At 37.5% G+C, this 22,916-nt stretch overlaps 1 protein-coding gene across 5 annotated transcripts in view; it reads left to right on the forward strand.

Moving 5' to 3' along the window:
• The window catches only part of CDC42SE2 (CDC42 small effector 2), a 130,883-nt gene that overhangs the window by 26,051 nt on the left and 81,916 nt on the right, over positions 1-22,916 (forward strand). For all 5 annotated transcript variants that reach the window (XM_049648471.1, XM_049648472.1, XM_049648473.1 and 2 more), the window contains one exon: positions 22,173-22,349. The gene's annotated coding sequence lies outside the window, so the exon portion shown is untranslated. The remainder of the gene's footprint in view (positions 1-22,172; positions 22,350-22,916) is intronic.

The following is a 22,916-nucleotide window of genomic DNA, read 5'->3' on the forward strand; positions in this document are numbered from 1 at the left end:
TCTTTTTTTTTAATGGCACCTTTCTTGAGGTAATTTATGTGATGTTATTTATAATAAATAATCTTTTGGGTCTTCCCTGTTTTTGGTGCAGAACTCCTAAAACCCTTGGGATTTATTTATTTATTTATTTATTTTTCAATATATGAAATTTATTGTCAAATTGGTTTCCATACAACACCCAGTGCTCATCCCAAAAGGTGCCCTCCTCAATACCCATCACCCACCCTCCCCTCCCTCCCACCCCCTTGGGATTTATTAAGTGAAGAGAGCCTTAAAGGTGTCTTTTGTAACATTAATGAGGTAACTTTTTGGAAGCACTAAAGGGTGGCAGCTGATTGCCAGGGGAACCCACCCTTCTGACCTAGAGAGGGCCAGGGGCTGCAGGCTTAGTCACCAATGGCCAGTGATTTAATCAGTCATGACTGTGTAATAAAACCACGAAGGATGAGGTTAAGATAACTTCTTGGTTGGTGAACACGTCAAGGTGCTGGGAGGAGTGACATACTCAGAGATTATGGAAGCTGTGTGCCCTTTTCCTATCCCTGTTGATCTCTTTCATTTGACTGTTCCAGAATTATATATATCCTTTCATAATAAACTGGTAATCTCCTAACTAAAATGTTTTTTAGACTTGTGTGAGCTGTTGTAGCATATTAATTACACCTGAGGAGGGTGTCCTGGCACCTTCAGGAGCACAGATGACAGTCTGGACTAATGATTGGTTTCTGAAGGGCGGGGCAGTCTTGTAGGAATGAGCCCCTTAGCCTATGGGATCTGATGCTGTTTCTAGGTATAGTGTTAGAATTGAGTTGAGTTATAGGACACCCAGTTGGTGTTGGAGAATTGCTTGGTGTTGGTGTGTTTTGTACCTCGGAATTGGTGTCAGGATTGTAATTCAAATATCGTGATTCACCTTTTAAAGTATGTATAAGTCAGTGTTGCACAACCATCAGCACTATCTAATTTTAGAATATTTTCATCATCTCCAAAAAGAATTAGCAGTCATTCCCCATTCCTCTATTTCTCGCAGCTCTTGGCAACTAGTAATCTGTTCTTTGTCTCTCTGGTTTTGCCTCCTTTGGACATTTTATATAAATGGGACCATACAGTATTGTGTGTTTTTGTGAGTGGCTTTTCCACTTAGCAAATGTTTCAAGGTTCTTCAGTGTTGTAGCATGTATCAGCACTTGATTCTTTGTTATGGGTGCATATAAGTTGTATGTATATACCACATATTATTTATTCATCAGTTAATAGATATTTGAGTTGTTCCCACATTTTGGCTATTATGAATACTGCTATGAATATTCATATGCAACTTTATGTAGATGTATGTTTTAATTTATCATAGGTATGGAGCAGAATTACTGGGTCATAGGGTAACTTTATGTTTAACATTTTGAGGAATTACTAGACTGCACCATTTCTTTTTATAGCTGAATAATATTTTATGGATATATAACATTTTTTGTTTATCCTTAAAAGAAGCTTTCTGCGGCACCTGGCTGGTTCAGTCACTGGAGCCTACAACTCCTGATCTCAGGGTCATAAGTTTGGGCCCCATGTTGGGTGTAGAGGTTACTTAAAAATAAACTCTGAAAGGAAAAAAAAGCTTTCTATCCGGAAATATTCAGCAAAGCATTATTTATATGAAAGAACAATTGAAAATTACTTATATTTTCATTGAAGGGGAATGGTTACATTAGGCACATCTGCCTGTACCACCCATTAACAATTATGGAGTGTTTCAAGGGAAAATGATTGCCCATGTGGTAAACTAAGATATTAAGTTGTACATGTATACTTGTTAATCAGTGCATGTAGTAGTGGGGGATGGGGATTATCAAAATTTTTAAACATTTCTGTATTTTCCATACAATTCGCAATAAGCACATACTTCTTTAAAAAAAATTTAATGTTTATTTATTTTGAGAGACAGCAAGTCAGAGGGTGCCAGAGAGAGGAGAGAGAGAATCCCTAGCACACTGTGCTGTAAGTGCAGAGATCAGTCAACATGGAGCTCGATCCCACCAACCTTGAGATCATGACCTGAGCTGAAACCAGGAATTGGGTGCTTAACTGACTGAGCCACCCAGGCACCCCAGCATGTATTTCTTTGATAATCAGAGTGAAAGAAATGTTTTTAATATAAAATTTTTAAATATTTATTTATTTTTGAGAGAGAGAGAGAGAGAGAGAGAGAGAGAATGGGGGGGGGGGGGCAGAGAGAGAGGGAGACACAGAATCAGAAGCAGGCTCCAGACTCTGGGCTGTCAGCACAGAGCCTGACGCGGGGCTCGAACTCGCAGAATGTGAGATCATGACCTGAGCTGAAGTCAGACGCTCAGCTGACTGAGCCACCCAGGCGCCCCAAGAACGTTTTTAAAAAATGAACATTGGGGGGGCGCCTGGGTGGCGCAGTCGGTTGGGCGTCCGACTTCAGCCAGGTCACGATCTCGCGGTCCGTGAGTTCGAGCCCCGCGTCAGGCTCTGGGCTGATGGCTCAGAGCCTGGAGCCTGTTTCCGATTCTGTGTCTCCCTCTCTCTCTGCCCCTCCCCCGTTCATGCTCTGTTTCTCTCTGTCCCAAAAATAAATAAACGTTGAAAAAAAAAAAAAATGAACATTGGGGCGCCTGGGTGGCTCAGTCGGTTAAGCGTCCGACTTCAGCCCAGGTCACGATCTCGCGGTCCATGAGTTTGAGCCCCGCGTCAGGCTCTGGGCTGATGGCTCAGAGCCTGGAGCCTGCTTCTGATTCTGTGTCTCCCTCTCTCTCTGCCCCTCCCCCGTTCATGCTCTGTCTCTCTCTGTCTCAAAAATAAATAAACAATAAAAAAAAAAAAATGAACATAGCTGGGCGCCTGGGTGGCTCAGTCGGTTAAGTGGCCGACTTCGGCTCAGGTCATGATCTCGCTGTCTGAGGGTTTGAGCCCCACGTCGGCCTCTGTGCTGACAGCTCAGAGCCTGGAGCCTGCTTCTGGTTCTGTGTCTCCCTCTCTCTCTGCCCCTCAACCATTGGCGCTTTGTCTCTCTCTGCCTTTCAAAAATGAATAAATGTTAAAAAAAAAATTTAAAAAAATTACCATAGCTATAGCTTTGTATATTACTGATAAATTTATTTAGCCAAGAAAAGATAATTCAGTGTTATTATTTTTTTCTTTTTTTAATTTAAATTTTAGTTAACAGTGCAGTATTGGTTTCATTAAATGTTGCTCTTATGTTGCTCTAATTGTCATAGTCGTTTCATACTACTGCTAAGAGAACTTTTAATTCTTCATTTCACCTCAAATTTTCACTTCATAATTGTAGTACAGAATAACACTAATTCTTGTGTATTTGACTTGTACATTGGGGAGAGGGAGAATAAATACAGCCAATGCACAGTTTAAACTTATATCTGTGAGCATTCGTTGCAAGATACAAACAGTATTTTAGGATTCTCAGGTGGAAAGTTATATTATACAGAGAATTTGATACTTAAAAAAAAAATCATTGGTTGGTTTCGAAGAGTCGGAGTCAGAGGACCATCACTGGATTATATTTTTAAGAACATAAAGCCATAGCTGAAAGGTCAGGAAAATAAAACCAGGGACCCGTCATAGGAATGCTGAATCTGTGATGTGACTGCTTCTTGATATCCTTGCATCTGGTGAGTAAAGTTACTGTAACTGTTTCTCATCATTGATTCTGTTGTGTCATTGTTTACCACTTAAATTAACATTAGAAGGATAGCTTCCAAATTTTCTTTGCTTCACTTTTGCTTTCCAGGTCTCATAATGAGGCTTTACTGGTAGAACCTGATTCCGAATGCTAACTGTTAGGTGAAATCTGGGAAATTTAGTTTTCTGGTTTTATGTTCTTTTAGCTTTCCTGTGCCCGAGGTTCAGTAAGGCATATAGAAGGAGTGGTAGGAAAGAATGAATGCCAAGCACTACTTGAATAACCTATCTAACATTCAGCACAAGCTTTCATATTTGTTAGGTGACAAGGCTTTATGTGTAGTGTATTTTGAAGGTGGTGGGATGAAAAAATACAACTTAGACTTGATTTATTCAGAAAATTTTCTTTTCCTGTAATGTGAGCCATTGCTTTTCTGTTAATTTCATAAAACAGCATGTCAATTCTAACATTTCCAATTGGAAATAAACTAGTGTTTGTAAAAACTTTTATAGTGTTTACCTCTGGGTTGAGTAGGTGAAATATTTTCAAAGAATATAATTGTAGGGGCGCCTGGGTGGCTCAGTTGGTTAAGCGTCCAACTTCGGCTCAGGTCGCGATCTCGCGGTCCACAAGTTCGAGCCCCGCGTCGGGCTCTGGGCCGATGGCTCAGAGCCTGGAGCCTGCTTCCGATTCTGTGTCTCCCTCTCTCTCTGCCCCTCCCCCATTCATGCTGTGTCTCTCTCTGTCTCAAAAATAAATAAACGTTAAAAAAAAAATTAAAAAAAAAAGAATATAATTGTAAAATCTCGTGTTTACTCCTCACTGTTGGTTTTTCATAGGATTGAGTTAACGTGTAATTTAAACATCTTTTTAAGTTTTTTTCTTTTTTAAATGTTAATTTATTTTTGAGAGAGAGCTAGCAGGGGAGGGGCAGAGAGAGAGGGAGACACAGAATCCGAAGGAGGCTCCAGGCTCCAAGCTGTCAGCACAGAGCCCAACACAGGGCTGCTTGAACTTGCAGGCCATGAGATTGTGACCTGAGCCGAGGTTGGATGCTCAGCTGACTAAGCTGCCCAGGCACCCCTAAACATCTTTTTAAAAATCATTTATGCTACCTCAGTTTGTTAACAAGGAGAAGTTGTGGTAATCTGTAAAAAGAATGTGTCAGATAGTAAAAATAGCTTTTCTTATAATTTAGAATGAAAACATGTAAACTTTTTTGATACTGAGTTTTTTAAAGAAATTTTTATTTGCTCATAAAATTTTGAGAGTATTACAAGTTAGTATGCTTTTCTATGAGAAAGTATTTATACCTACCATATTTTGTGAGATACCAAACTTTTGAGTAGTTTCGGTATGGTGAACATGTCATTAAATAGCCTTTTGCTAAATACCTGTCAAATGCTATGACTTAGGTTCTTCACTATTAAGTATTTGAGAGCATGGCATCTATTCTTTGCAAGAGAAAGTATTAAGTTGACCTGGACACCTAATTCTGCTTTAGGAATCCCTGTTGACTGCTTGCAAGGAGCATGAGATTAGGTTTTGGTATAAGCATTTTTTCCTCCCAGTTACTTTCCAAATTTATTTTTAAAGAGCTGATAGTGTTCTGTTGCTATTATAGTTAGTTCTACAGTACTGTTATTCTCTGCAAGTTGTTACCTTTAAACTTTTTTGTATATGTTGACCCTAAAAGTTTTTTGAAAGCTTTTGTACTTCCTCATATATTTTAGAACTGATATTAAAACTTAAGTTTACCAAATTGTCAAAGATGTAATTTCTGGAGTATTGTATGTTGCCTATGTTTTTAAAGAATATGCTGCCAAACATCTTGATCCTGTGGGTTCTTTTTACTTACTTTAATGGAAAATATTGCTATATAACTTATTAGTCCTCACTGTCAAACCAGCCAGGCTGTGTTTGCTTTCTTGTCAAAGTGGCCTGACTTTTTCAGTGCTAATAGAAATGGTAACACCTGCACTGAACAACCACTGCATGACTACTTTCCCTTGCAAATTGTAATACTAACAGACTGACTGATTAGGCAAGGAATCTTGACCATGAGTTTCTTTCAGTATTTCTTGCTTTGCTGACCTGAGAGTTTCCCAGTTACGCCTTTGGTGCCCTGGAGACTTGAGAATCAGTACCATCTTCTGACGCTCGGTGGCTCATTTGATTGAGAGTCTGTCTTCAGCTTGGGTCACGATCTCTCAGTTGGTGGGTTCGAGCCCCACATCAGGCTCACTGCTCTCAGTGTGGGGCCCACTTCAGATCCTCTGTCCTCCTCTCTCTGCCCCTCCCCTGCTCACTCTCTCTGTCTTGTTTATTTAAGTAATCCGTATACCCAACATGGGGCTCAAGATCAAGAGTCACAGGCTCTTCTGACTGAGCTGGCTAGGCTCCCCTCTTAATATGTCTTACTGTACTGCACTCATCCTTCTTCTTGTGATGTTGTGAGTTGAAAAAATACCTCCATGGTGAGATGAACTGAAGTGACTGATACAGGTCTTGTGATGTAACATTAGGTTACTCTTGACCTTCTGACCATGCTTCATGAGGAGGATCATGAGGTTGCTGGTGGGTAACAAATCAGGAATAAGGGGGAAGACTACTATACTTATTAAAAAAGTAAATTTAAAAATTACTGTTTTATGGCCATAACTTTTTAAAAAATACAGATTCTTACCTGTTTCAGAAATAAAGTTTTAAAAATAAATGTAAAAGATCAAGATTCTTGTTTACATCTAAGTTTTCTTGCAGATTTAATATATTTTCCCTTTTAAGCTTAGAGAAACCCTTCAAAATGCTGTTGTAACAAACATGACCCAGTACCCATGAACCTTCCTGATGATTCCTTTGCTAAGTTTGGGGGTTATTTGCCTCTTGGTAACAGACAGGGTTGTACATACACAGGAGTGGGTGGAATTGAAGTTGTTAGGGAACCAGTCTGTTGTGTTCTTTTGGAATAAAGTACAGCTCTTCCTTGACTTCCTTTGGGTGGGGTTACATCGTAAGTTTAAAGTATCCAGAGTCTAAAAGGCATTTAATACACCTAACATACCAAAAACATCATCACTTAGCCTGCCTTACCTTAAATGTGATCAGAATGCTTGCATTAGCCTACAGTTGGGCAAAAAGCTCTAACACAAACCCTGTTTTATAATAAACTGTGGAATGTGTCATGTAATATATTGAATGCTGTAAGTGAAAAACAGAATGGTTGTAAGTATATCTGTCATTTACCCCCATGATAGCATGGCTGATGGGACCTGTGGCTCATTGCTGCTGTGAAAATCACAAGAAAGTATTATACCCCATTATTACTAGTCCAAGTACGGTTTCTCCTGAATGTATATAACTTTCTCCCCATGGTAAAGTAAAAAAAAAAATTTAGCTCAGGAAGTCTGTATTGATTACTAATCTGGTTTATGATGGAGATCTTCATACTGAATAATAGTATACATACTTGTTAATTTTGAGTATTGAATTGTTGAACATAGAGTTCTTTTTACAGTTTATTATATAGATTTGTTAAGTTTTAATATAAAAATGAGTGAGAACTTACATTTCTTTATTTTCTTATAAAGTATATCCTCCCTTCTCTCCCAGTGAGTAATTTGTCAGTGACCACTTTTAGGCCAGAGTGTGCCAGGGCCTGACTGAAATGCATACTGAGTGCTCTGCAAGAGAATGATGCAGTTTACCACATCTGAAGACCTTAGGAAGGCAGTTGGTATAAATTAAAAATGTATTGACTTTCTGAAAATAAGTTGTGATTTCAGCACCCTCTGCATTTACCAGAAATAATACCACACTGAGTCACTCTTGGGATTGAAAATGCACAGCTGGTAGAAGAAATTGCATGTTAATGATAGTGTCAGTGCAGGAGGGCCACTGCATACTAAGATGCAGAGACTCATCCTTTAATTGAGTAATATTCAGTAAAATCAGGAAGCATTATCCTTGGGCAAATAAGCTGAAATAAATGGAGACATTCCTGGGTTCACAGAGTGTATCAAATCTGGATCAAATTAAAATGTCATAATCTTGTTTGCCATAATATAGCACATTAATACAGGGCAATTATTAAAGGGCAATTATTGATCAGTTTGGAAACTATGATTTATTTTGCCTTAAATGTAAGATATGTTGGGGTGCCTGAGTGGCTAAGTCAGGCATCTGACTCTTGATTTTGGCTCAGGTTATAATCTCACAGTTCGTGAGATTGAGCTCCGCGTTGGGGGCAGTGGGGCAGAGCAGAGGTTGCTTGGGATTCTGTCTCCCCTTCTCTTTCTGCCCTTCCCCCTGCTCTTGTGCGTGCACACACACACTCTCTTTCTCAAACTTTTTTTTTTGTAAAGGGAATATATGTTGTACCTTTTAGTTATGTAGGTTTTTCTTTTGTGGGAGTAAGTAAAAAATTGAGTTATTCAATGAATACTTAACTGAGCACTAGCTGTGTTGTAGGGACTCATGTAGCAGGAGTTCAGTTGCAAACTAAAGAGAAAAAAATCTGTGTCTTCTTAGAGCCTCCTTTCTAGTTGGTGAAGACAGGCAATGAATGAGTAAAATACATAGAATGCCAGGTAACTTCAAGTGCTCTGGGAAGAAATAAAGCATTGGAGCAAGGGTGGGGACTGTCAAGGTAGGGAAGAGGAGATTGCAGTCATAAACAGGATGGCAAAGAAAGGGCTCAAGAAAAAGACAATAAAGGGACAGCTGTTACAGTATCATTTATGATAAAGGTAAACATTGGCAGCACTCTAAATATTCATCTACAGAGGATTGGTCAGGTATATTATGATACATTTATATAGTGGAATGCTGTACAGCAAATAAAAATAGAAGTCCTGCCTATACAGAATCCTCTCCTAAGGTACAAGAATAAAAATTAGATATGAAATGATAAATGGAATATGTTACCATTATGTCTACCACAAAAATTATATATACACACATATAATTTTATAAATGCATAAAATATCATTGGAAAGATATATAAGAAAATGTTAATAGTGCTTGTCTTGGGAGTGGAGAACAGGGTGATTGATAGATAGGAGAGGGTGAAATAGTTCAAATCCCACCTGAGTGTCCATCAACAGATGAATGGATAAAGGAGACGTGGTATATAGACACAATGGAATATTATTCAGCCACAAAAAAGAATGAAATCTTGTCATTTGCATTGACATGGGTAGATCTAGAGAGTATAATGCTAAGTGGAACAAGTCAGTCAAAGACAAATACCATATGATTTCACTCATGTAGAATTTAAGGAAAACAAACGAGGCAAACCAAAAAACAAAAACAAAAAGACTCTTGACTACAGAGACCAAGCTGATGGTTATCAGAGGAAACTTGGTGGAGGGGGATGTATGAAATCAGTGATGGAAATTAAGAGGACAGTTTTCGTGCTGAGCACTGAACAGTGTAGGGAATTGTAAAATCACTGTATTGTACACATGAAACTAATGTAACACTGTATGTTGTTAACTTTACTGGATTTAAAATTAAAAAATGTTAAAGAAATGAAAAACGCCGAGTTCATTAAAAAAAGTTCACTTCCCATTTACTTTGTATATATACTACTTAGTCAAAATGAGTAAATAAGATGTAAAGTATGAACGTGAAGACCGCCCAGTTAGAGAGTGATGGAAAACACATATTTATAACACCTAATGGCCTTTGTATGAGTCTAGCCTAGATAGTGAATAAAAAATCTACAGTTAATAGAAACATGGACTCAGTTCTGTTAGCTGGAGACCTTGTTGTTGACAGTCACAGTTCCAAAGCAAGGCCAACGTTCTGTTTTCATTGGGTAATGGATTGCAGTGATCATGATGGTAACATTTAGATTCACATGATGTGATGATTTTTCACTTTTCTAATCAAATAAGTGAAAGCTGTATTTGTTTCCTACGGCTGCCACAGTAAGATACCATCAACTGAAATTTGCTGTCTCATGGTTCTGGAAGCTAGAAATCCAAAATTAAGGTGTCATCAGGACTACACACCCTGAAACCTGTAGGGGAATCCTTCCTTGTCTCTTCCTAGCTTCTGGTGGTTTATCAGCACTCTTTGGCATTCTTAGCCTTGCAGCTGTGTGACTCCAGTCTCTGCCTTCCTTATTGTATGGCATTCTCCCTGTTTGTGTCTTCACCTGGCTGGCATCTTTTAAGGACACTGATCATAGTGGTTTCGGGACCCACCCTACTACAGTATGATTTCATTTTAACTAATTCTATCTGCAATAGTCCTGTTTCCAAATAAGGTCATATTCAGAGTTATTGGGGTTAGGACTTTAGTATGTATTTTGTGGGGTATAATAGGGGAAAATGGACACAAGTCAACCCAAAATGGAGGCTTGTTGCTTTCCTGGTACTGCCTTTCATATATACAAAAGTGTTTTGGAAAGTTGTATGGAAAGATAAATAATGTTTTATAAATTTAGTTTATTTTTAAAGACTCGTAATATTTGTAATATTAATTTTAATAGGAAAGTGTTTCCTATAAGGAGAAAAGATTCCATCTCTGAATAAAATCAAAGTTAAGAATGCAGCCTGTTTATTAAAAGTAATGTTTTAATGAAAATAGAGTATTTTTTTTTCTCAGTGTTGTAAAATAAAAGTGTGGAGGTTGTAAATAGTGAGAGCTGACAATGAGTTCCTAATTTGGACAGTTTTTTTGCTTTTTAATAAAGTCTTACCATGAAGATAAATACATGCTTTTTTTCACTTTTGTTCTCACCCATGCAAAAATGGCCTGTTTCCAGATCAGTTTCATCTAAAGATAAAATCAAATATGGCAGCAGAGAGCACATAGCCTTTAGTTAGCTCCATTCTTCTCAATTTTTCTTTTGTACCTTGGCCATCATAATTCTACAAAACATTAGGAAAACTTTAAAAGTTTTTTTTTGCCTTTCTCTGTTTGTCATGTATAAATCGGAAGCCAAATATTTGTTAGTCTACAAAATCTTTTTAAAAGTGATTAAATCCTAAATAAGCCTTCTTGTTATTTTTTATCCTTTGCAATCAGATGTTCTGCCCTTGAGCTATACCCCTGTATCTTTTCATTCTTGGAGAAATAAGCATTCTGTGGGAATAAACTGACCAATTGTTATCTAGATTTTTTTTTCCCCCACATAGGGTCAAATAAAAAAATAGGAAACTCTCCCTTCATGTAGTCTTACTGAAAATGCTTTATTTTTTTTTTCTCTGAAACCTTCATTAATCTAAGAAAAGTCTTCAGCTTTTTTTTTTTTTTTTTTTTAATAATGAGTGATTCCTCTGATTTCTTTGTGAAACAGGCAGTTAAATCTTAGGTCTTAGGGCATTGTTTCTTAACAGTGTAGGCTAGGGTAATTTGCTTTAATTCAGCTGCCACCTGGTCCTATTTAAAATATTTTAGAAGTTCAGGCGTCCTAGAATGTTATAATTGATTTGGTCTGTCAATATTATTTAATCTGACATTCTCTCAAGTGTAGAACTATTTTTAGTGTTCTTTTTTCCTTTTTTTTTTTTTAAACTTGGACGAGTGTGAATTCACCATTTTTCTAGCCAACCCATTGTCTTTGGAAGGACAGTTATACTTTATATGGTTCTTCTTTTTTTATTTTTATTTTAATTTTTAAAAAATGTTTATTATTGAGAGACAGAGCATGAGCAGGGTAGGGGCAGAAAGAGGGGGAGACACAGAATCCAAAGCAGGCTGCAGGCTCTGAGCTGTCAGCACAGAGCCTGACATGGGGCTTGAACTCACAAACCACGAGATCATGACCTGAGCTGAGCCGAAGTCGGATGCTTAACTGACTGAGCCACTCAGGCGCCCCTGTATGGTTCTTCTTTTTAAACCAAAAATTGCCTTTTTGAAACTTCTACATAGTGGCTTTGCTTCCATCCTCTTTTGATAACCCACAGTAATGCTTCCTCTTTCACATGATGTATGCTCTGGCCTACACGTATTTGAAAGCTGTGATAAATCTCTAGTTCCCTTAACTCTTACATGGCATATTTTTCAGATTCCTCACCATTCAGCTTTCTCTTCTCTGGATATATTCTTTTTCTAAGTTTTTAAAAAAATTTGAGTATAGTCGACACACAACATTTATACTAGTTTTGCATATACAGAAAGTGATTCACTGTTTCTGTATGTTATGGTGTACTCACCGCAGGTGTAGCCACCATCTGTCACCATATGATGCTTCTACAATATTGTTGGCTCTATTCTTTATGCTATGCCTTTTATTTCTTTGACTTAGTCATTCTGTGACTGGAATCCTATATCTCCCACTTGCCTTTTCCCATTTTGCCTGTCCTCCCCATTACCTGCTTTCCCATCTGTCAACCATCAATTTTTTTCTCTATCAGTCTAATTCTGTTTTTTGTTTATTTGTTTTTTTAGATTCCACATGAGTGAAATCATAGGTATCATAGGTATTTGTCGTTCTCATTTTGACTTGTTTCACTTAGCATAATATCCTCTGGGTCCATCCATGTTGTTGCAGATGGTACAGTCTCATCCTTTTTTAAGGGAGTTTGATCATAGTCCAGTGTGTGTGTACCACATCTTCCTTATCCATGTGTCTGTTGATAGACACTAAGGTTGCTTCCATATGTTGGCCTTTGTAAGTAATGTTGCAGTAACTATGGGGGTCCATAAAACTTTTATGAATTTGTGTTTCTGTTTTCTTCCAGCAAATACCCAGTAGTGGAATTACTGGATCATATGGTATTTCTTTTTTTAATTTTCTGAGGAACATTCATATTGTTTTCCACAGTGGTCATACCAGTTTACATTCCCACCTACAGTGCATGAGGGTTCCTTTTTTTGTTTTTAAATTAATTAATTAATTAATTTATTTTTGAGAGAGACCGAGACAATGTGAGTGGGGAAGGGGCAGAGAGAGAGTCCCAAGCAGGCTGCATGCTGCCAGCACAGAGCCCGATATGGGGCTTGAATACATGAAACCATGAGACATGAGTTGAAACCAAGAGTCAGATGCTCAACCTGCTGAGCCACGCAGGTGCCCCTGAGGGTTCCTTTTTCTCCACATCCTTGCCAAACACTTCTTATGTTTTTCAAGTAGGCATTCTTGCAGGTGTAAGATGATATCTCATAGTGGTTTTGATTTGCATTTCCCTGATGATGACTGATTTTGAGCATCCTTTCATGTGTCTGTGGGCCATTTGTATGTCTTTTTTTGGAAAAATTTGTTTTCAGGTCCTCTGTCCATTTAAGAAAAAAATTTTTTACGTTTATTTTTCAGAGATAGAGCATTAGTGGGAGAGGGGCAGAGAGAAAGAGGGAGATGCAGAATCTGAAGCAGGCTCCAGGCTCTGAGCTGTCAGCACAGAGCCTGACATGGGGCTTGAACCCAAGAACTGTGAGATCATTACCTGAGCCGAAGTCAGAAGCTTACCCGACTGAGCCACCCAGGTGCCCCTCCTCTGTCAATTTTTTTAATTAGATTGTTTGCTTTTTGGTGTTGAGTTGTAGAAATTGTTCATGTCTTTTGGATATTAACCCTTCAGTGAATATATCATTTGCAAATATCTTCTCACATTCAGTAGGTTGTCTTTTTGTTTTGTTGATGATTTCCTTCACTGTGCAAAGCCTTTGTATTTTGATGTAGTCCCATTAGTTTATTTTTGCTTTTGTTTCCATTGCCTCAGGAGACCTATCTAGAAAAATGTGGCTGATGTTAGAGAGATTACTGCTTCTGTTCTCTTTTAGAATTTTTATGGCTTCAGGTCTCACATTTAGGTCTTCAATGCATTTTGAGTTTATTTTTGTGTATGGTGTGAGAAAGTGGTCTAGTTCCATTTTCTGACACGTAGCTGTCAGGTTTTCCCAGCCCCATTTATTAAAGAGGCCATCTTTTCCCCATTGTATACTCTTGCTTCCTTTGGCACAGATTTTTTTTAAGTTTATTTATTTTGAGAGAGACAGGGAGAGTGCAAGTATGGGAGGGGCAGAGAGAGAGGGAGAGAGAATCCCAAGCAGGCTCTGCACTGTTAGTGCAGAGCCCGACATGGGGCTCTATCTTATGAACTGTGAGATAATGACTTGAGCCAAAACCAAGAGTTAGACCCTTAAACAACTGAGCCAGCCAGGTGCCTCTGTCATAGATTAATTGAGCATATAAGGTAGGTTTATTTCTGGGCTCTCCATTCTGGTCCACTCATCTACGTGTCAGTGTTCATGTTAATACCATACTATTTTGATTACTGTAGTGTTGTGGTGTATCTTAAAATCTGGGATTCTGATACCTCTGGCTTTGTTTTTCTTTTTCTGGATATTTCTGGCCTATTAATGTCTCTTAAGATATGGTATCTAAAATAAGAGGCCATATTCCTGAACTTTTGAATATGAAATTCTAGCCCTAAGTTCCTTTCATGGTTTGGAGGTACAAGCAGGATTGATAACCTCTTTAATATAAGTGCCTTAAATGGAAGGTGCCTGATAATTTTGAAGAGCACCTAAAATAGATGAGAGGTTTGGAAAAAGTTTCCTGAAGGAAATGATGGCCATATAAAGTTCTGAAGAGTATGCCAGGCTAAGTTGAACACCAGGTGTGATGCCCTATAGCCATGACAGGTAGAACCTGGTATTTTGTGGAACAGAATGAAGTTGAGAATGGTTGGATGGCACAATTATAGGGCATTGAGTGGAAAAGGTAGTAAATGATGTTGAAGGGAAAACTGGGACCACATCAAAAAGGCCCTTAGAAATTTTATTAATGGAGATGTTCCTGAGGATATTAGTCATTAACAGATAAGCAGAGTTTAATAAAAAAAATAATAAATGGCACCAGCCATTCATTTTAGAAGGATCATTCTACCCCAAATGGCAGTGAATTAGAGGGCTGAGATGTGCCAAGAGATCAGTAAACAGATATGATAGTATTTTTTAGATATGATGGTGGTGCTCAGACCTTCACTAGTGACTCTTGGAGTAAGAAGAAACAGATTGGAAAAATAGTTTAGAGAATTCCATTGTTGTTTGACTGTCGGGGGAAGAGATGGAAAGGTAGGAGTCAAGGATTTGGTTTGGGGAACTGGGTGGATGAGAGAATTTAATGAAAGTTATTTGAGTGGGATTGGAGTAGAGGAGTGTCGTGGAAGAATTGGAGTTCAGTTAAGCTTGAGACAGGTAGCACATCCAGGTGGAGGTATACTGTATGCATTTGGTTATAGGAGGTTGAGCTGAAAGGCATCTCTGCTTGAGAACTTTGTGCTTTAGATAGAGCTCTGCTGGGAAAGTGGATTTGGCTGTCATCAGTATGCATATAATAACTTACCTCAGGGCAGTGATCCAACATAATTCAGGGGAGCATTTGTAGAGTGAAAAGAAGGCACGGGCCAAAACCCTTAAAGAACTGTTACTTTATATTTGAGCTAAAAGCCTGTGGTGTTTCTGTCGGGATTATTTGAGAACCAGAAAAAAAAAAACCCAAAAAACAAAAAAACAAAAAAACAGGACCGCTCTGATGTATTTATTTAATAGAAACCCACCAAAATTTTTGATTTGGGGAGTTTTGATTTGAGAAAATATTTCTCAAAATTGTCTCCTCTAGTCAACTTTCACAGTGTCTAAAATTCATGTTAGTAGATTCTCTACTCTGGGTTAAGGCATTGTCTCTCTAGGAGTTAGCTGTTAAAATGTCGATATCCCTAAAGAGACCTAAAATGTTAATTGGTGGTGGTGGTGGTGGTGGTGGTATTTTGGGTCAGTAGGCTTTTTTCTTGGAATTAAGACTGAAGGGACAGGTAAGAATTTGAGAAGGATTAGATTTGGGAAACATGACATTGCTGAGGAGTATGGGGTGACAGAGAAACCTGGACTTGAGCATTGAGGTTACCAACCACCTGGATAAAGAGATTAGGAGAGTGAGAGCCAGAGACTGTGTGTGTGTGTGTGTGTGTGTGTGTGTGTGTGTGTGTGTAAAATGGAGATGTTGAGTTGGAGAACAAAGAGGTGATTGCATTAAAAGGAAATAAGAGAACATTTGAGAAGATAAAGAACTAAGTAGATGGAGAATCTTGAAAGTACTTGATTTATAAATGAGGGCAACCATATGATTTATCATCTAAACTAGGACATAATGAGAAAATTTTTCATTTAAACTGGGACATACCGAGATAGAGGAATGGCTGTAATTACATTGTGAAAACTTGCATAAACTGGTGCTGTCATAAGCAAATAAGGACAAATGGTCATTGTAGTTAAAATGTGCTTATTTCAATAATACTTTAATAAAATAGTGTCAACTTTAAGCTACCATGTGCCAAGCATTGTACTAAGTAAGCACTTTGAACATCTTCCTACATTCTTAAAATAACTCTCTGAGGTAAGTGGCATTGTTTTTATTTATAGTTGATGAAACCGAAGTGCAGAAAACTTGGCCTGCATTTCTCCATGGCAGTTAGACTTGGAAACAATGAAATGACTTAATATTGCCCATAATCAAAATCCATGTAAACTCTTGACTACACCGCACTGCAGAGGCTGTGGGTGTGTATATGTATTTTAAAATGTCCTCTGACTTACTCAGAAAGTTACTCTTGTAATCTTACATCATATATCAAATCCCATTCCCCTTCTGATAGCCATAACTCTGAAGGCTTTGTGCTAAGACTACATTCTAGCCATTTTACATGTATTAACCTAATTTAAACCTGACAATAGCATTATGAATTATTTCCATTTTATAGTTAGAGTGAGGCATGGTGAGTAACTGCCTAAACTCAACATATTTAGTAAGTGCCAGAGTCAGAATTCATATTCTGGCAGTTCTACTCCAGAGCCTGTTTTCTTAAACTGCTATCCTGTACAGCTTCCTCTAGCCCATATTCTTTGTGTGGACCTGTTTTCATTTCTCTTGGGAGTGGAATTGTTTTGGTGCCTGGTAAGTGTATGTATACCTATATAGGTAGGTTTCCTTAGTGTTTCTGAAGTTGTACAATTTTGCATTCACGCTGGTAGTCCATCTGATTACCTCCTCCCTCCTTTTCTGTTTTTTATTAAGGCATATGCAGCCTTTTCCAGAAGTTCTGAAACTCTGGTAGTTAGAAATACATTCTTTCTCCCTCTTTAAACATTTTGCCTCATTCACAGGTACTCTCAAATACAACCTCACTTCTATCCATTTCTGTAACCCTACTATGTGCAGTGTTATTAGCACCAGCAAATAGTAGCAAGAGGCAGAACGTTTTGAGTCTTCAACAGTATCACCTCTGGCTATGATACTATTGCCCAGATAACTTTTTACTTAAACTGTATAATTGAATGGTTATATGCCTTTCTTTACAGTGTACTTAGGAAGGAAATAAATGGCAGTGACTTATTGCAGTGCTAATAGGTATTACAGTATACTGATTAGTTAAGAGATTCAGAGCAAATTTCTTTACCTTTCTGAATGTGTAAGATAAGGAAATTTGACTAGATTTCTTACAGGTCTTTATTGTTCTTGCCAGATCTGTATTTCTTTGGGAAGAAAAAAGGAATTAGCATTTGACAATAAAATGAGCAAGGAGATGGGGCATATACTTAGTACATATTTTTCTTTCAGTATCAGAGTAACTTAATAGGGTAAAGGCCTGATGATCTAAGCCATTATTCATTGGGGGAAAATGGAAACTAAGCAACAATGTTACTGTAAGACTTAGAGCTTTAGCTTCTTGCTTTTTTTTTTTTTCCTAAACCATTTATTTATTTTTGAGAGAGTGAGTGAGCACAAGCCAGGGAGGGCAGAGAGAGAGCGAGACACAGAGCCTGAAGTGGGGCTCCAACTCAACAACTGCAAGATCATGACCTGAGCTGAAGTTGGACACTTAACCAGCTGAGCCACCCAGGTGTTCCTAAACCTGAGACTTTTGCAGTGGATTTGGGCACTTAAAAATAGATTTTATTTTTAAATTCTTAGGATCCGAGGGTTGCCAGGTATCATAAAGTTGGTCTAGATCTGGTACTTTCACATCACTATCCTAATATACTTACTGCTTATGATAAGTGTCCCAAGACAGGACATTCCCCTTGAGGCAGCAGTGACTTGGAAAGATGAACATTCACTCTAGTTGTGCCATTTGTTTTGATTCAGAACTAGTATACTTCTTCTCTCTGACTTCCCTAAAAGTATTCTAAGTAGCCCTATTAACTCATTTCTCTAAAGATGAAGGCTTTTTTTTTTTTTTTTTTAATAGCATTGTGATGGAACTGAGCCTTGTTAATTTGGAGAAGAGGTATCTTTGGATAAGAGATGAGCTTACACACTTTTGATATTGTCTAAAATGGTTGGGGTGCCTGGTGGCTCAGTTGATTTAAGTGTCTCACTTTTGATTTGGGCTCAGGTCATGATCTCAGAGTTCGTGAGTTCAAGCCCCACATCAGGCCCTGCACTGGCGGGGCAGAACCAGCTTGGGATTCTCTGTGTTCCCCCTCTGTCTCTGCCCTTCCACTGCTCACATCCCAGTGGGCACATCCCTCCCCCCAATAAATAAACTTAAAAATTTTTTTCAATGGCTGAATTCAGCTAAGGAAATAATGTAATTTGCTTTGTCTTCAGTATAAACAGGCAAATGGGGATGGAGGTGCCATTTAATGAGGTACAAAAGCAGCAAGTGATGCCAGCAGTTAATTAAAATGGATCTGATTTCATTATTTCTTCATTAATTCTAAGCAGCATGTGAATTACATTGTAATAGTGATATGAGATGAATGCTAATAAAATGCATTAAAATATTTTTGGTTGGCAGTGAAAAAAATTATTTTTTATGTAATTCCTACAAAATGTAATGAAAGACTGGTACTTTATGGACTGCATTTGAATGAGTAATTTTGAAATCCACTAAATTTTCTTGCTCCTGCTAAATTATATGGGGTTTTCTAGAGAACTATTTTTGGCATATGCTTTCTTTCTGATTAGTAATTATGGTTTTGATCTTTAGCATTGACATACTGTACTTTTCAATGGAGTTATTTTCCAAAAAGAAAGATGGTGGCCATAATTTTTAAAGTTAATGGCTTGAAAGGGTCTTGCCTTTCATATGAATCAGTCTTGCTACCAGTTATTAATATGCAATTAATTTGTTTTAAATTTAATATTAACTGCACATATTTTAGTTTTTATAAATTGAGAACTATTTATACCTGTGAAATTATCACAACACTCAGGATAATGAAAATACCTGTCCCCTCCAAAATTCTTTTTTTCAACCTTCTTATCTATTCTCAGGCAATCAGCTGAACCTCTTTCCTATCACTAGAGATTCTAGAATTATATATGTGTGAATTCTACAATCCGGTGTGGCTTCTTAGCATAATTATTTTGAGATTCATCCATGTTGACTAGTGCACAATAGTTCATTAACTTTTTGTTACAAATAGTAGTACATTGATTGGCTATAGCTTACTTAGTATATTCCATTCACCTCTTGAAGGATAGTTGGGTTGTTTTCACTTCCAGGTATTAAAAATAAAGGTGCTGTTAATAGTCTTTTGTGGACGTAGATTTCCATATCTTTTTTGTTTTTTTTTTGTTTATTTTTTTAAAGTTCGTTTATCTTGAGAGTGAGTGTGAGTGGGGGTGGGGCAGAGAAAGAGGAAGAATCTCTAGCAGGCTCTGCACTGTCAGCGCAGAGTCCATGTGGGGCTCAAACTCAGTAAACAGTGAAATCATGACCTGAGCAGAAATCAAGAGTCGGACACTTAACTGATTGGGCCACCCAGGCACTTCTAGACTTTGATTTCTATTAGGTAAATAACTAGGAATGGAATTGCTACGTTGTATGGTAAGTGTGTGTTTAATTTTTTAAGAAACTGCCAAACTGCATTCTAAAGTGGTTTTACCATTTCACATTCTCATCAACAGCATATGAGAGTTGAATTTGCTCCATATCATTGCCAACATTTGTATTTTCCTAATGAACAATGATGTTAGGGCATATTGTCATGTCCTTACTTGCTAGTGTCTATCCTTGATCAGGAGTATGTCAAGATCATTTGTCCCTTCTTAAAATTGGGTTTTCTTAATGAGTTTTGAGCATTCCTGTATTCTTTCTGGATTCAAGTCCATTTTCAGATGACATGATTTACATATATATATTTTTTCACTGTGTGGCTTGTCTTCATTTGTTAACAGCATCTTATGGAGAGCAGAAATTAGTAATTTTGAAGTCCTGTTTATCATTTTTGTCTTTTATGTGTCATGCTTTTGTGTTTTATCTAAGAAATCTCTGCCTAAGACTAAAATTTTCACTGTGTTTTCTTCATGGAGTTTACAGTTTTAGAATTTCCCTTTAGAGCTGTGATGGATTTTGAGTTGATTTTTATATATGGTACAATGTGTAGGTATCCTGTCATTCCGGCTCCATTTGTTGAAAAGGCTGTTGAAAAGGCCTGCCTCTGCAGAAAATCAGTTGACCGTATATACATAGCTTTATTTCTGGACTGTCAGTTTTGTTTTATTGATCTTTTTGTTTCTCTTCAGTACTACACTGTCTTGATATTTGCAGTTTTATAACGAATCTTCGAATATAATTGATCTTTGAGGTTGTTTTGGCCATTCTAGTTCATATGCATTTCCATATGAATTTTTGATTCACCTTGTCAATTTCTGTTAACACTGCTTGGATTTTGATTAGAAGTGCATGGAATCTTGTTCAAATTAGAATTGACATGTAAAGGTCATTGAATTCATGAATACAGTACTGTATCTATTTGTCCTCTTTGTACATCATTTGATAATTTATTCCTAATTATTTCCTATTTTCCAGTGATACTAAATAGAATTATTTTCAAAAATTAATTTTCTGATTTCTTTGAACAGCTGTTCTATAGAAACAGTTGATTTTTTAATTCTAACCATCTGTTGCTTAGTTTCATCTTCAGATGAAGTATAGTGTCCTAGTTCATTGTCATTTTAGATTGGAAGAAATGTGTAAGCTCACAAAATATAATGGGTCAGTATCTTGCAAGGAGTGGTATGTATTATCCCCAGTATTTTGTCTTCATTTTTTAAAAGATTTTATTTTATTTAAAAAGTTTTCAAGTTTTTTATTTTGAGAAAGAGAAAGCATGAGTGGGGGAGGAGCACAGAGAGAAGGAGAGAGAGAATCCCAAGCAGGCTCTGCACTGTCAGTGTGGAACCCGATGTAGGGCTCAAACCCACAAACCATGAGATCATGACCTGAGCTGAAGTCAGACACTCAACGAGCTGAGCCACCCAGGCACCCCAAAGATTTTATTTATAAGCTATCTCCACAGCCATTGTGGGGCTCTAACTTACAACCCTGAGATCAAGAGTTGCATGTTCTATTGACTGAGCCAGCCAGGTACCTCCATCATTTTTTTAAAAATGAAATACTAATATTCCTCATAATATGGAACCTTGAAACTTCAAAGTACCATTATTTAAATAGTGGAATTTGTAGGCAATTTCAGGAAAGTATTTGATTCTGAAGGAGGAATTATTTGTTTTTAGGGGATTCCAAGAGTCCATTCAAATTATATATTTTAGAGAACCCAGTGCCTTGGTACTGGTTTTGTGAGAATGAAGGAAAGTGTATAAGGATTTTGAGGTTTGAGGGTTATGCACATGAATCCCATTGCAGCTTACTGAGATGCAGAAGACTGAGGAAGCCGTGAATTTGGGATTATCATTTCAATTTGGACATGGTAGATTTTAGGCCTTTTGTTGACTGTTAAGTGCATTGGAGTTTTATAAATATGTATAACATATATCTTAGGTTAAAAATATGCCTGAAGTCCCAAACTAGTTGTATGCAAAATTAGAACTCAAACCTAGGGCCCTCTGACTCCAAAGCCAATATAGCTGTCCCTGTTGTATTGTCAAGGCAGAAAAACATGCTTCACTTTGACAGTAATAAATGTTCCCTCTGAGCTTTTATGATTATATAGCAGAGTTTGCAACATCCCAGGCCAGCAGGATCCATACAGATAATTGAGTTGTATTATAAGAGAGTGATGACATCTGCAGGCAACTGCAAAGCCTATGTCCCATCTGAAGGATTAGCTGCTAATCAGCTCCAACAGATTGTTACCATGTGGGAATGTGGGCCCGACATTGCTGGATCTTCTGACCTTTTTTTTTTTTTTTTTTTTCCTCCAAGAGAGGTCAGAAATACTGGTTTTCATGTTGAGTCTTCTGATTTATAGGTAGCTATCCTATATATGTATATATCCTACATGCTATGTAGGTCAACCTTATTTGGTCCACCATACATATGTGTTAGATTCTACCCCGTGAGCAATCTATGGTAAGACTTGGACCTGGTATACTATGAACACAACAATAAATTTATATGATGTGAAGAGGGTGGTAACTGTAATAAGTACATTACAACCTTTGAAATGCAAGTTGCTTAATTTGAACATGGTGCTTAATGAATCTGGTATTTAAATTCCGTTTTCTTATAGGTCAGTTACTTATAGATGGTGGAAGAGGGAATTGCTCCCTATAGCTTTTTGCCTCCTAATTGCATGCTTTCATTTGTAGATCGGGCCAACTGTGAGTTTGTGGACATTTAACTGAAACCCATTTGACTGAACCCAAATGAGAAGAAACCTTCAAGAACCAACTGCTATTCATAGAATCTGCAGTCATCTGTATGTGTAATATGGAATGTTCTCAACCTAGAGATAGCTGAATGGGTGACTCCATTGACAAGGAGTGGTAAGTTTGACTATCCCCACTGATAATTAACTATATCCTTTCCATAAAAAAAGCACTCCTCCTTTTTTGTTCTTACCATTTACTCACTGTTGAATAGTAAGTTAATTTTTGTATCACAGAGAATGACAACAGTGCAGTTTAGGAAAACACTTCATCCCTAACTGTATTTAACGTATGTTTGCAGTCAGACTTTTTTCTTAAGTTAGGCACATCTATTCCTTTGGCATTGTATTTTTCTTCTTTATTTCTCTGTCAAATTATACCTTTCTCCAAGGCCTGTTGTCCTTGAAATATTCAGCTCACATTAAAATGATGGTCATGATACTTAACAGCATCCACTCTAATCTTGGTTAATGGTAGATGTCATTGCTGTTGGAAGTGGTTGTTTTAGGAATAGATCTAGTTTTGGCCAGTTGGTCATAGAAAGTAGTCTTAAGAAGATGCTGGGAGAGGTTTTCTTGGTTTTGAGAAAGAAGAAAAGAGATGATCCCTCTTCTCCGTAAAGATGGTTTTATCTGGATTGACCTCTGGAACTGCTGTAGCCATTTTGTTACTAGACTGAAAGTG

This window comes from Panthera uncia (assembly GCF_023721935.1).
Source record: "Panthera uncia isolate 11264 chromosome A1 unlocalized genomic scaffold, Puncia_PCG_1.0 HiC_scaffold_17, whole genome shotgun sequence".
In the NCBI taxonomy this organism is placed as follows: Eukaryota; Metazoa; Chordata; class Mammalia; order Carnivora; family Felidae; genus Panthera; species Panthera uncia.